This window comes from Electrona antarctica, assembly GCF_951216825.1.
Source record: "Electrona antarctica genome assembly, chromosome: 3".
In the NCBI taxonomy this organism is placed as follows: domain Eukaryota; kingdom Metazoa; phylum Chordata; class Actinopteri; order Myctophiformes; family Myctophidae; genus Electrona; species Electrona antarctica.
This window is the reverse complement of record NC_136808.1, coordinates 6,278,390-6,290,216: the sequence shown is the minus strand read 5'-3', so window position 1 is coordinate 6,290,216 and position 11,827 is coordinate 6,278,390.

The window sequence follows — 11,827 nt, the reverse complement described above, 5'->3', positions numbered from 1 at the left end:
CAGGGGGTAGCCTTTGAGGCTGTGTGAGGTGTTGGAGCATTCTATTGTCTTGAGAAGAGACCACTTGGTTATCTCTCTGCCATATGTTGATCTGTATGTAAATCTTAACCACACCTAGAATTCGACTCTGTCTATGCAAAAGTACTATATATCTCATGTTGTCAATGTTAAACTGGTAGTCTTGGGCAGGCTGGCCACCGAGGTGGTTAGCTTTGTCTGTAGCTCCCGTGGGCCAGGGCCGCGGGAAGCTCTCTGTCTTTGTCTTTGGTTTCAATAAATACAACTTTGATGGGATCTCCAGTTCACCTCTCTGCCTGCGTTCTTCATCTGATGTACTGTAAGGTTCTGACTACAAGTTTGCTTTAGTTTCGAGAGTTCTCTTTAGTTCTCTCCACTTTAGTGAGTTTAGTGTTGTTAGTTGTGTGTGAAAATACACGACACGTGCGAGAGAGGATTTCGGCCGGTTTTAGGTAGATTACATCGGCCGTTAGCCAAACAAGCTAAAAGTTGCTAAATTTTGCTACATTAAGCCCCTGATTACAGGGAATTAAACAATTACGTCAATTACGGCAACGGTAATGAGGGATTTTTTTATTCATTACGTCAATAGCCATAAGAGGGTTAACCCTTTGTCCACCAGTCGACTTTGACGCTTAATCAGGAGTTTGGCCAGGGGTAGGCTGAGCACTGGACATTTCTCTTGTCTTCATGTATGTAATATTGTTTTGTTCTTTGTATTATATGTCAAATGTGTGTATATCTGTTGCATACAAACGTACATGGCCGCTGGGTCGCAAGACAAATTTCAGTGTGAACTGTATGAATAAAGTACTATATCATCTCAGAGTGACATAGTCATGCGAGGGTTACATGGCCAAAGCATTTCCGGGGGTCCCCAGCCAAAAACGTTGAAACCCATGCTCTACCATACTGTAAAGTTTCATAAGCATATGATGCTGCATGTACGCATTATGGGCAAAAGAAGAATTTTCACAAAATAGCAATTTTCATTGGCTCATAAAACCTTTTTTCACAACCATTTTTTCACACAAAAAAAGGACTATAGATTCCCATTTGTATAGGTGCAAAGTTCACGTGTAGAAATGTTCATGTATTTTGATCAAAGATCCTGGGAGGAGATACAATTTAACTGATTTTCATATAATTCAAAATGGCAGGTGATCTAGAGGGTCAGAGGTCAAAAGTAAGAGCACGATACTTGTTCGGCATGAGGAGACGCATGTGTGTATCGAAGTTTCATAGAGCACCGAAGTCTGATGTCAATATCGGTAGAGGCCGCAAATCCACGGGTTCATGTACTTTTTATTTGCATTGTAATCCCCATAGGGGGATTTTAGATCGCCTCATATAATAACTGTTTGAAAAATAAACATGTCATCCCGGCCGTTACACTCATATGGATATGAAGAATCAACTGACTGAGAGAAAACGCTATTGTTACTGCTGCTGAATTAGTTACATTTTCGCTAGAAACAGACCATCATATATGAGTGACACAAACGATAGACACCTCCCTGACAATAACGCCGAGACAGCTTGTTTATTTTTGGACCACAATGCTTATATGAAACGATTTTAAGATTACCCCATCTTATTCTCCATAGAGAAATTACTTCCGTGAATCAGGCAGAACCAGGGGATGAGCGAGTGACGTCAGGACTTCAGCGCTCTATTGTCGACGGTCAAATGGTTCATGAGCTATGCTCGTTCAAAGTTTGCATTTTCAATTGAGTGCTATAGCACCCAGTGCCGTCTCTACAGGGGGGCATTGCCCCCCCCCCCCCCCCCCCCCCCCAGATTGGATTTTGTGCCCCTCCAGTCCAGATTGGCCAGTAGTACCCTACCCTACCAATATTTTACAAATGTTAAATCTATATGTTCTTCATGGTTATTGTAAATATAAACATGTTCAAATTAATTGAATAGTTAATAGAAATACAAGGTAATATATGCATGCAGAAGACATAATGCTCAACATAATATGTTGAGCATTATGTTAAGAAATACAAATATTATTTGTATTTTTGTTGTTGGTGCTGCTGCATAATTGTAGCCTACATGTAGCCTTTTTCAAGCATCACTTTGTTAATAGGCGACTATTTGTTATACATAGGGGGGGTTTGAAAAATGAAGTGCCCCCTTTGGAAAAAAGTATGCCCCCCTGCTGATTTGTGACTGGAGACGGCACTGATAGTGCCACCCTTTGGCCAATGGTCGTGGGCTTCGCATCCTCACCGTTTGGCATGTCCGTCTACCATATTACTGAGTTTCACGAAAACCGACTGCACGGTCCAGACAGAACTGCTATTTTTGTCAGGAGAAGAAAACAGACAAAAACAGTAATTCAGGACTGCATGATTTGTACAGAAACAGAGGATAAACATTAGTGAAAGCAACATTCACCAACCAGTCACAAAGGTAATGCCTTAACCTCAATACCTACTATTGTTCTGAAAAATAATGCCAGTACTTAAGTATTGACTTCATCAAGAGTTTATTATCAGTGTAGGTAAACCGAGTGAACCAATTAACAATGAAAACAACACATAAAATACACATACAATACGGACGTTTCCATAAAAGTTGTATAAAATAAGAGCAAATATAGTGCCTGTAAGGGTGGGTTGCAAAACCAAGGATTAGTTCTAAACCAGTTTAATCTACATGTATTTTTCACTTTAAAAATGGGATATTTTAGATAGGCTGATTCAAAGTTATATCTTCAAATCCAAACTATGACTTGGGGTGATTTAGCTACATCAAGTTGGCAGTTTACCTACAGTATGTAAGGTAAAAATAGTTTACCTATGTACGGTAAAAAATAGTTTACCTATGTAAGGTAAAAATAGTTTACCTATCTATGGTAAAAATAGTTTACCTATGTAAGGTAAAAATAGTTTACCTATCTATGGTAAAAATAGTTTACCTATGTAAGGTAAAAATAGTTTACCTATGTAAGGTAAAAAATAGTTTACCTACGGTAAAAATAGCACGTAAGGCAAATTTCTTGCAGGAAAATAGTAAATACTCACTCAACACACTTAAGTTTTTACTAAGATCAATACTTTTCTTCAATATTATTGTTTTACCAAGGAAACAGTTGATTGTCTGTCCTGATGAAGGTCTAATCGACCGATACGTCGACCTAATGAAGAGCAACATTTTGGCAAGTGTCTGACAGTGTGCGGGACCTCATCTTTGTTGTTCAAATATACCCTTTTTACCAAGGAAAAAATTATTACAAAAAAATAAGTTAGGATCAAGCATCAGAAAAATGTTAATTGTTACCAGCAATAAGCCCTCATATTTATGCCAGTGGTTCTCAAAGTATAGAGGAGGAGTCCTTGAGGGGGTTCCAGGCAGTGGGGGCAAAAATAAAGTAAAAAATGATGACATAGTCATATGATAATTTGTCAGGTGAAACAAGCGCTGTCTCTGTCCCTCATTGGCTTAGGGGGCAGTCAATCATGACTAGGTCGCTTATACAATTTTGATCATGCTCAACTGATGAATAATGAATAAACCATTTTCAGTCACTTATCCTAATTCCTCAATCCTCTTACTATAGCCTATAAATAGGATGACTAAACATAGTACAAATCTAAAATGTTTTAATAAGTGTTTTGGAAGAAATTGTCCTACACAGTTAAAATTTAAATTAAATTAACTAATCTTAGATTAGCTCTAAACTTGGTTTAATTGAATCCTTGTTGGTGCAACCCAGCCAATTAAAATACAGATTGTACACAAGATTTGTTAACCTTTGGCATCCAACATTAAATATGAATAAATAAGTGCATAAATACAAAAAGTGTTCAGTCTTTTTTTTTTTTTTGTGCAACGCCACATACAGGTGATCAATCATACTCAGTCAGAACAGATTCAAGATTAACAAACATCTCCACCTACAGGCTGATCAGGTATTGCGCTAATCTTGAGGCTTGAGAAGTGTACTTGTGACCAGAGAGCTGGGTGCCTGGTTCAAATCCCCAGACCAGGTGAGCTGGGAAAGTGAACAAAAAAAAGCATTCTCCTCTCTGTCAAAGTAGCCTTTAGGCAAGGCACTTAAACCCCAACTGCTCAAGTAGAGCGGTTCACAAACTAGCAGTAGAACACTGTGGTTATATAAGAGACCAGTAGAAGAATATTGTTGCACTCAGGGACATGCACACACAGACATCAAAGGGGGCTTCAGCCCCTGCCCTTCTACCCGTCTGTAAAAAAACTGCATTTACTACGGTGAAAGAAATGCAAATGCCACTCCTTTCCATGCCAGCATTCGGGAGAATTGCTTTTTTTCCGAAGTCTCTAATACATCCATACATCTCCACTAGCTAAAGAGTGCTGTGTTGCGCCCACGGAAATAGCTGATCTACAAGCTCTCAGCGCGTCGCAGCGCGACGCGCTGAGAGCTTGTAGATCTGCTATTTTTGTCCAAAGGTGCCCTCTTTCTATGGGATTTCAGCCCCTTCTCCTCTAACACTCTCTGCACGTCCCTGGTTGCACTGGGCAGGTCCCACATCAACAGTAGGATACTGTGTTTGTATGAATTAGTGTGCATGTATAGCCAGGGCCGGATCTACCATATGGGCACTTTGGGAAATAAATGGTGTCTAAAAAGATTAGTGTTTTATTGTTGGTGAGAAGGGCAGCTGAAAAGTGCAATTGTGTGTAAAGCAGCAACAATGCGCTAGATTGGCTGTCACTCTGGGGGGGTGGGGGGGGTAGGCGACCGGAAATAGGCCAATATAACGGCATAAAACTGCCCCAAAACGGCTCCAAAACAGCAAAAACGTTGCGCGTGCGTGAAGGGGGGCCCTTCGAGCTTCAGTGCCCAGGGGCCCTCAGAAGTGTTAATCCGGCCCTGTGTATAGCAGGTTGTTGCTGCTTGTTTTGATTTTTTTATTACGCTGCCTGTGGTAAAGCATGGTCCAGTCATTTTGGATAGAAAAGGTCAAACGTCATGTCAAGTTCAAGGACGTTATCAATATAACTCAAGTGTGTCCTTGATATGGCCAGACGTTCATGAAACTTGGTGGGAATGATCTGTAGGCTGTATACCCTGAAGAGATGAGAGTCACTTTTGGGCTGAAAACGTTAAAAAAGTCAAGGTTTAAAATCAAGAGACATAGAACAGGAGTTGGTGCAGGCAGCGTTCTGATCCACTGGTGCATTTCTGCAGTGTACTGTTTATAAACAGAGGTGGATGAAAGACCAATTTATTGCAGAAGACCTACAGCAGGGGTTCTCAACCCGTGGGTCGCGACCCCTCGGGGGGTCGCCAAATTATTTTGGGGGGTCCCCAAAATATTTTCCAAGAAAAAAAAGATTCATAGCGCGCCACTCGGTGGCACGCTATGAGCTTGTAGATCTGCTATTTTTCAATAGCTAAATTATAACAATGCTTAAAACATCAAAAGGGGTTCCCACCCAAAATGGTTTAAGGTTATTGTGGCAGTAAATTTATATTGGGGGTCGGGAGGGGGCGGGGCGGGGGTCCCGAGACATTGCCAAAGCATTTCCGGGGGTCCCCGGCCAAAAACGTTGAGAACCCCTGACCTACAGTACGAGATAAATGTGCAGATATTGTCCTGGGGCAGCGCTGGTCGCTGCCATGAGTCATATTTAATTTAATTTCACCACTAGCAGTGTCGTGTTTTAATTGTATACCATGGTACAAGCTGCATTTGCTTTGGATGTTAGGATGGATGGATACAGTATGTCTGCTTAAATTGCATCCATTTGGGTCCATTTGGGTCAACATTGTTGCTGTTCATTGCTGCTTTGGTTTCTTGGGTTTAGGTAGTGTGCTGTGCACACAGGTAATGTGATTGCATTGTGTATTCAGTTAGTTCTGGTAGGGTTTGTATGCACCAATATTCTATTAACTGCGTATGTACTGGTAAAATACAGTAGAACAGCAGCTTGACCATTGTTCTTGGCCTTGTTCTGTAGACATGTAAATATTATGTAATTTGATATTGAGTAAAATGTTTTGGTGTCCGCAGGGTCTTTGTTTCACTACTTTGCGGTCAGCGTCTATAATTCCCACTGTCCCAGAAAAAGGTATCCACATAAATTGATCAAACTACTACTGTGCAGTAGTGCACATAATTGTGTTTTTTCATTTTTCATAGAATAGTAAATGGAGTGGAAATGTAATTTTGGCGAATTTCAGTACATTACAGTTTGGCGTCGCCAACTGACAGATCCAGACAAAGAGTTTGGGCTGCGGCCTACACACACTCTCACGCCAAGTTCCTTTTTATACGCACTGTGTGTGCGAGAAAACACTGCGTATGCAAACCTTTCAGTACGTGCGCACGGTTTCTATATGAGGCCCCACCATGTCAGCGTGGTGGGGACCCAGGCTCAGGGTCTGGTCTCTGGGACGGAGCGGTTGACCACTGGTCCGGCTGACAAACACAGAAGGGGGCTGAGAGGACAGCCGACCTTTACTTCTCGCAGAGGACGAGGTCAGCTTCCGTTTTGTCCATCTGTCATCATTCAGGTTGATAAGTCATGTGCCCTAGCTGTACTATACTGACCTCTACATGTGGCAGGAGGGAATGTGTGATATGAGCACACATGGACATTTCAAGGTATACAATCAATTTGTTACAATTATTTATTTTGTTTATATTTATATTGTGTACTAAACTAGAATTTCGCGGGCCTTCGGCCCGCTCATCCTAACGCGATGCGTCGCAAATGGGAAGAAGGCAATGGCAACCCATGATGTTTTCATTTATGCATTTGCTTGGAAAGCGCAAAGTTGCCAAGCTGGCTGAGTGGCCCTGTTTGGTTTTGTGTATGTGCGTATGAAAGCGAGCATGGCAAGGCGCAGGAACAGTATACTGTACTGTACTGTACTGTAAGTCTTTGTACTGTACTGTAGTCATGTGTACTGTACTGTACTGTTCTCTGTACTGTTGTATTAGTGTTTTATTATTATTATTATTATTACATGGATTAATATTCTGATGTACTGTACTGTACTGTTCTCTGTACTGTTGATATTATAGTTAGTAGTGTTGTGTTATTATTTATTATTATTATTATTATTATTATTACATGGATTAATATTCTGATGTGAGCTTTCTTTCTGTACTGTACTGTACTCATGTGTACTGTAGTGTTCGCTGTATTGTTGATATTATTGTTGTTATTAGTGTAGTGTTGTTATTTATTATTATTATTATGATTGAAAGAGAGCATGGCAAGGCGCAGGAACAGTATACTGTACTGTACTGTACTCATGTGTACTGTACTGTTGTCTGTACTGTTATTAGTGTTGTGTGCTTATTTATTGTTATTATTATTATTACATGGATTAATATTCTGATGTACTGTACTGTTCTCTGTACTGTTGATATTATAGTTATTAGTGTTGTGTTATTATGTTTTATTATTATTATTATTATTACATGGATTAATATTCTGATGTGAGCTTTCTTTCTGTACTGTACTCATGTGTACTGTACTGTTCTGTACTGTTGTTATGATTAGTGTAGTGTTCTAAGTGTGTATTATTATTATTATTATTAGCGTTTTGTGGCGTGTGTGTGTGTGTGTGTGTGCCATTTCAGCTGCATCGCGAGGCGATCCAAATCCCCCCCCCCCCGCGCGCACGCACGCACGCACACACCACACACACACACGTGTCTGCAGTGACACTGCGTTGTACACAGCTGTTCTATTTCATCCTTACTGACTGCCAGAGGCAGTGCTTAACACTGGACGCCAATCATCCAGTGTTAAGCAGTCATCCAGGATTCATAGAACCATAGTTACATACGTGACTTACGTTTTGTGTTGCAGCGCGTTGTTGCAGCGTGTGCGTGTAGTGTTGTTGTTGTTATCCATATATGCGCCTCGGTTCGTCCCGATTGTACCACGCCAGGTGTCGACGCGGTCGTGTTTGCATGATTGTAACTGTGTATGTAATCGCGGCGCTCTCCATCCAAGTTAGAATCAGTGTAGAACCTGTGTTGTTCTTCGTCTTCTTCTACTTTTGGTTTCCGGCAGGCTGTACACTGTGTGTGTGTGTGTGTGTGTGTGTGTGTGTGTGTGCGTGCGCGCGCGCACGCACGTGTGTGTGTGTGTGTGTGTGTGTGTGTGTGTGTGTGTGTGTGTGTGTGTGTGTGTGTGTGTGTGTGTGTGTGTGTGTGTGTGTGTGTGCGTGTGCGTGTGTGTGTGTGTACCGTGTAACTTCCGGTAGTGTTTCCGGAAGTGTGAAAGGTAACACGAAACACACGTGGGTCACGTGGTGGGGTTTTGAGCCATTGGGAAGGGGTGATGTAGTGTTGCCAGGTCCACGTATTGTAAGCGAGTGGTAGTGTGTGAAAGTATAGGCTGTAGGCTGTAGGAAGTCAGGGTTTGCGGCCTTGTTTACATAGACGTGGCAACAATGTTTGACAATGTTGGCGGCGCAGCCAATGAAAAGAGTGGAATCACGGGATGCAGTGTTGCCAGGTCTGCGAATTGTAAGCGAGTTGTAAGTAGCGTGTTGAATGGCATTTGTTCTGGGCTTGTTTTCATAGACGTGGCAACAAATTAGGCGGGGGTGTCGGTGCTTGTGGCGTGTTTGTGTTTATTATTGATATTGCTGTTGTTTGTGAGTGTGGACGGGAGGCGGCTGTAGTGGCAGTGCAATGACAGTTTTTACGCGGGTGTTGTTGAGTGTGGCCGTGCGGCGCGACATGAGGAGATAGCCGTGGATCGACGCGGAGGGTAAGACTGTGTCGTGTTAGTGTGTTGTTGCAGTGTGTGTTGCAGCGTGTTGCAGCGTGTCAGTGACGTAGTAGCTGGTGACTTTATTTTCCTGGTGCCCACCTTGGGCACACCTTTTCAAATGTATAATAGATGTATGTTGTTCCCACTCCTTTAGATCTAGCCACTGCTGCTTTGTTTATGTTCATTTTATATTTGATACTGATTATTTGAGCCATTTATGTGTGAATTCAAATTTGTCTTTTGTTTGTTTCCCCCAATATTGAGCCAGTATTTGTAGTTTTAACTTTCTGTGTTCCACTAATAAATTAATGTATTTGGGGGAAGTTCATGTGTCATTGTGCGAACTTGTTTGTGGGGAACCCAATTTACAGAGTATTCACTTATCCATTCTATTCCTTGATACCTCAATACCTGCAATTTTAATGTTTAAGAAACAAATTCCTTGCCGCACCTGGTTACATATAGTTTCAATTTAACAGGTGGACAAGGATCAAAAGGCTATACAAAGGTAGCCTAGTTACATTTACTCATTGCTTTATTTCTTGCCAAGCAATATTAAGTGCTGATCTAAACCCCTTTCTTTGCTGGTGTCTATAAAGAAGAAACTGTTATTTGCAAGTAATCTTTTTAATCTACATTCACAGGTGGCGAAAGAAGCAATACTGAATGAAAGCCGTGAAAACATCCCTCCCCCAGAATGTCCTCGTCCACACTGTGATGGGGACCCCCAACTTTTAGAGGAATTGGTTAGATATTTGCATTTCCCTACAGAAGACCTTTTATTGACATCTTTCAACCCTTAATCACATCTAGTGAGACTCATCTGTGTGTCATAAATATCTTTGCATGCTGTGTCAACTGCCTCCCTCAGATTTAGTTTGGCTTTTGATTTGCACCATTCAACACCACCCCACACTACATTTAGGCTACCACACATCCACTCACCTACACTACTGATTTCACTGATTAACACACCCCATATCATGGAAGCTTTAAGTTGTGGGCGGTCTTTTAAGTTGTGGGCGGCTGTGGCTCAGGAGGTAGAGCAGCTCGTCCAATGATCCCTGGGTCGGTGGTTCGAATCCCGGCTCCTCCTGTCCACATGTCGAAGTGTCCTTGGGCAAGACACTGAACCCTACATTGCCTCCAATGAGTTGGTTGGTGTGAGCTTGCCACCATTGGTGTGTGTGTGAATGTGGGAAGTGAGGACACTGGTGTCGACTGTTCGCCGCTTCACCTCCCAATGTATGAATGAATGAACCATTGTAAAGCACTTGGAAAAGCGCTATTAAAAATGCTATTCATTATTATTAAGTTATCTTGTGAATAAATATTGTTTTGTGCACTTTTAAACAGTCGTGTGTCTTCCTCCTTTTGTTATGGCCCAGGAGCCGGTTCATAACAGTTGAGAAATGGCGAAAACCAACCAAGCTATTTTCGTGCATGGACAGACAGAGCCAGGGACACACATCACACATGATCATTAGTGAGGACCAATTTATATGAAGATGGGTTGATAGTGGTGAAGTGGTCCTTTAACCCCACACATCATAAACATGGATGTGTGCATTGTCCTACAGCAATGGTTCCCAAAGTGGGGTCCAGGGGTCCTTGAGGCAGTTCCTGGGGGTCCCCAGCTAAATGATCGTTTGGAACCAAATGGACCCTTATGTGTCTGTAACTCTGAGTGCACAAATGGAACCAAATGTCCATTTGTACACTCTCAGAGTGTTGATTTTACAATATATATTGGGGTCTCAGAGATAGACATGCCATTAAATTGGGGGTACGTACGTAGCCTGCATATCAAACTGGGGGCTCCTTGAAATTAAGGTTGTGAATCACCGCTGGTCCCTGGCATATCTTTTCAAATGGGGGGTCTGGACTCCGGGATAATGAGTGTCATTTTAGGGGTACATGTGCATTACATGTGATGCCCCAAGTACAGTATGGCGTATTTCCCCCAGCTGTGCCGGGGGGGGGGGGGGGGGGTGCTCCAGCCCCCCATCCCCCCCCTAGCTGTGCCTCGGGGGAGGGGGTGCTCCAGCACCCCTACTTCCCTCAGCCATGCCTACGAGCTACAACGAAATGAGAAAGTATGGTAAGGGAAAAGTGGGTATAGGAATAGGCCAGTAGAGGGCACTAGAGATCGGTATAACCCCACAATACAAACAAACACCTGACAGCCTAAAAAGCAACCAATTCTTCTAATATTCTTGTAATAATATATCATGTTTTTTTTTTTAATGCAACATATTATTTAGCATAGCCTGCCTATATAGACCTTCACCCACTTTGAGGGCGGCTCCTCCTTGATTTACACTCATTGGCATCGTTCTCAGAAGTTCAAGTTTATTAAATTAAAGTTTAATTTTAATAGTGTGATGAAGGTGATCTTTGGATCTGAGCTTTAGAGAGGGGCCAACACAAAAAACCTTACATGGCCTAGATTAAGAAAATATCTTAATCTTATTGTGCATAATGACGTTTAGTAGGCATATAGTGACTATAGCAGTATAGCCTATTGATAAATGATTTAATGGAGCATGTGACCTTTTAGAGAGACCAGCAAACCTAATTAATAAAATAAAATAAAAAATATATATCTGTATTAATCTAATGAGTTTACTTTAGAGGCCTACCCTCGTGGTTCAATATAGAGGCACAACTTAAAGGAAATGTGAATACATTTTGAAATCGCCTAATGAGCAGACTGTCTGGAAGTTTGAACCGTACCCTGTGTGTGTGTGTGTGTGTGTGTGTGTGTGTGTGTGTGTGTGTGTGTGTGTGTGTGTGTGTGTGTGTGTGTGTGTGTGTGTGTGTGTGTGTGTGTGTGTGTGTGTGTGTGTGTGCGCGCGCGCGGAAATATTTGGTGTAGAGAGGGGGGGGGGGGTCAAGACGGCTGGACCCCTGGGAACGGAACACACTGGACATGTCACTTGAAATGTAGGCCTATTGTCAAGGTGGAGGGGCCATGAAATAAATCTGAAATAGAGTCTAAATAAAGAAATAGAGTCTAGTCTATAGGCCCCCTCTCCCCCTCCCTATTCAAATATGTTAGAAATTTGGG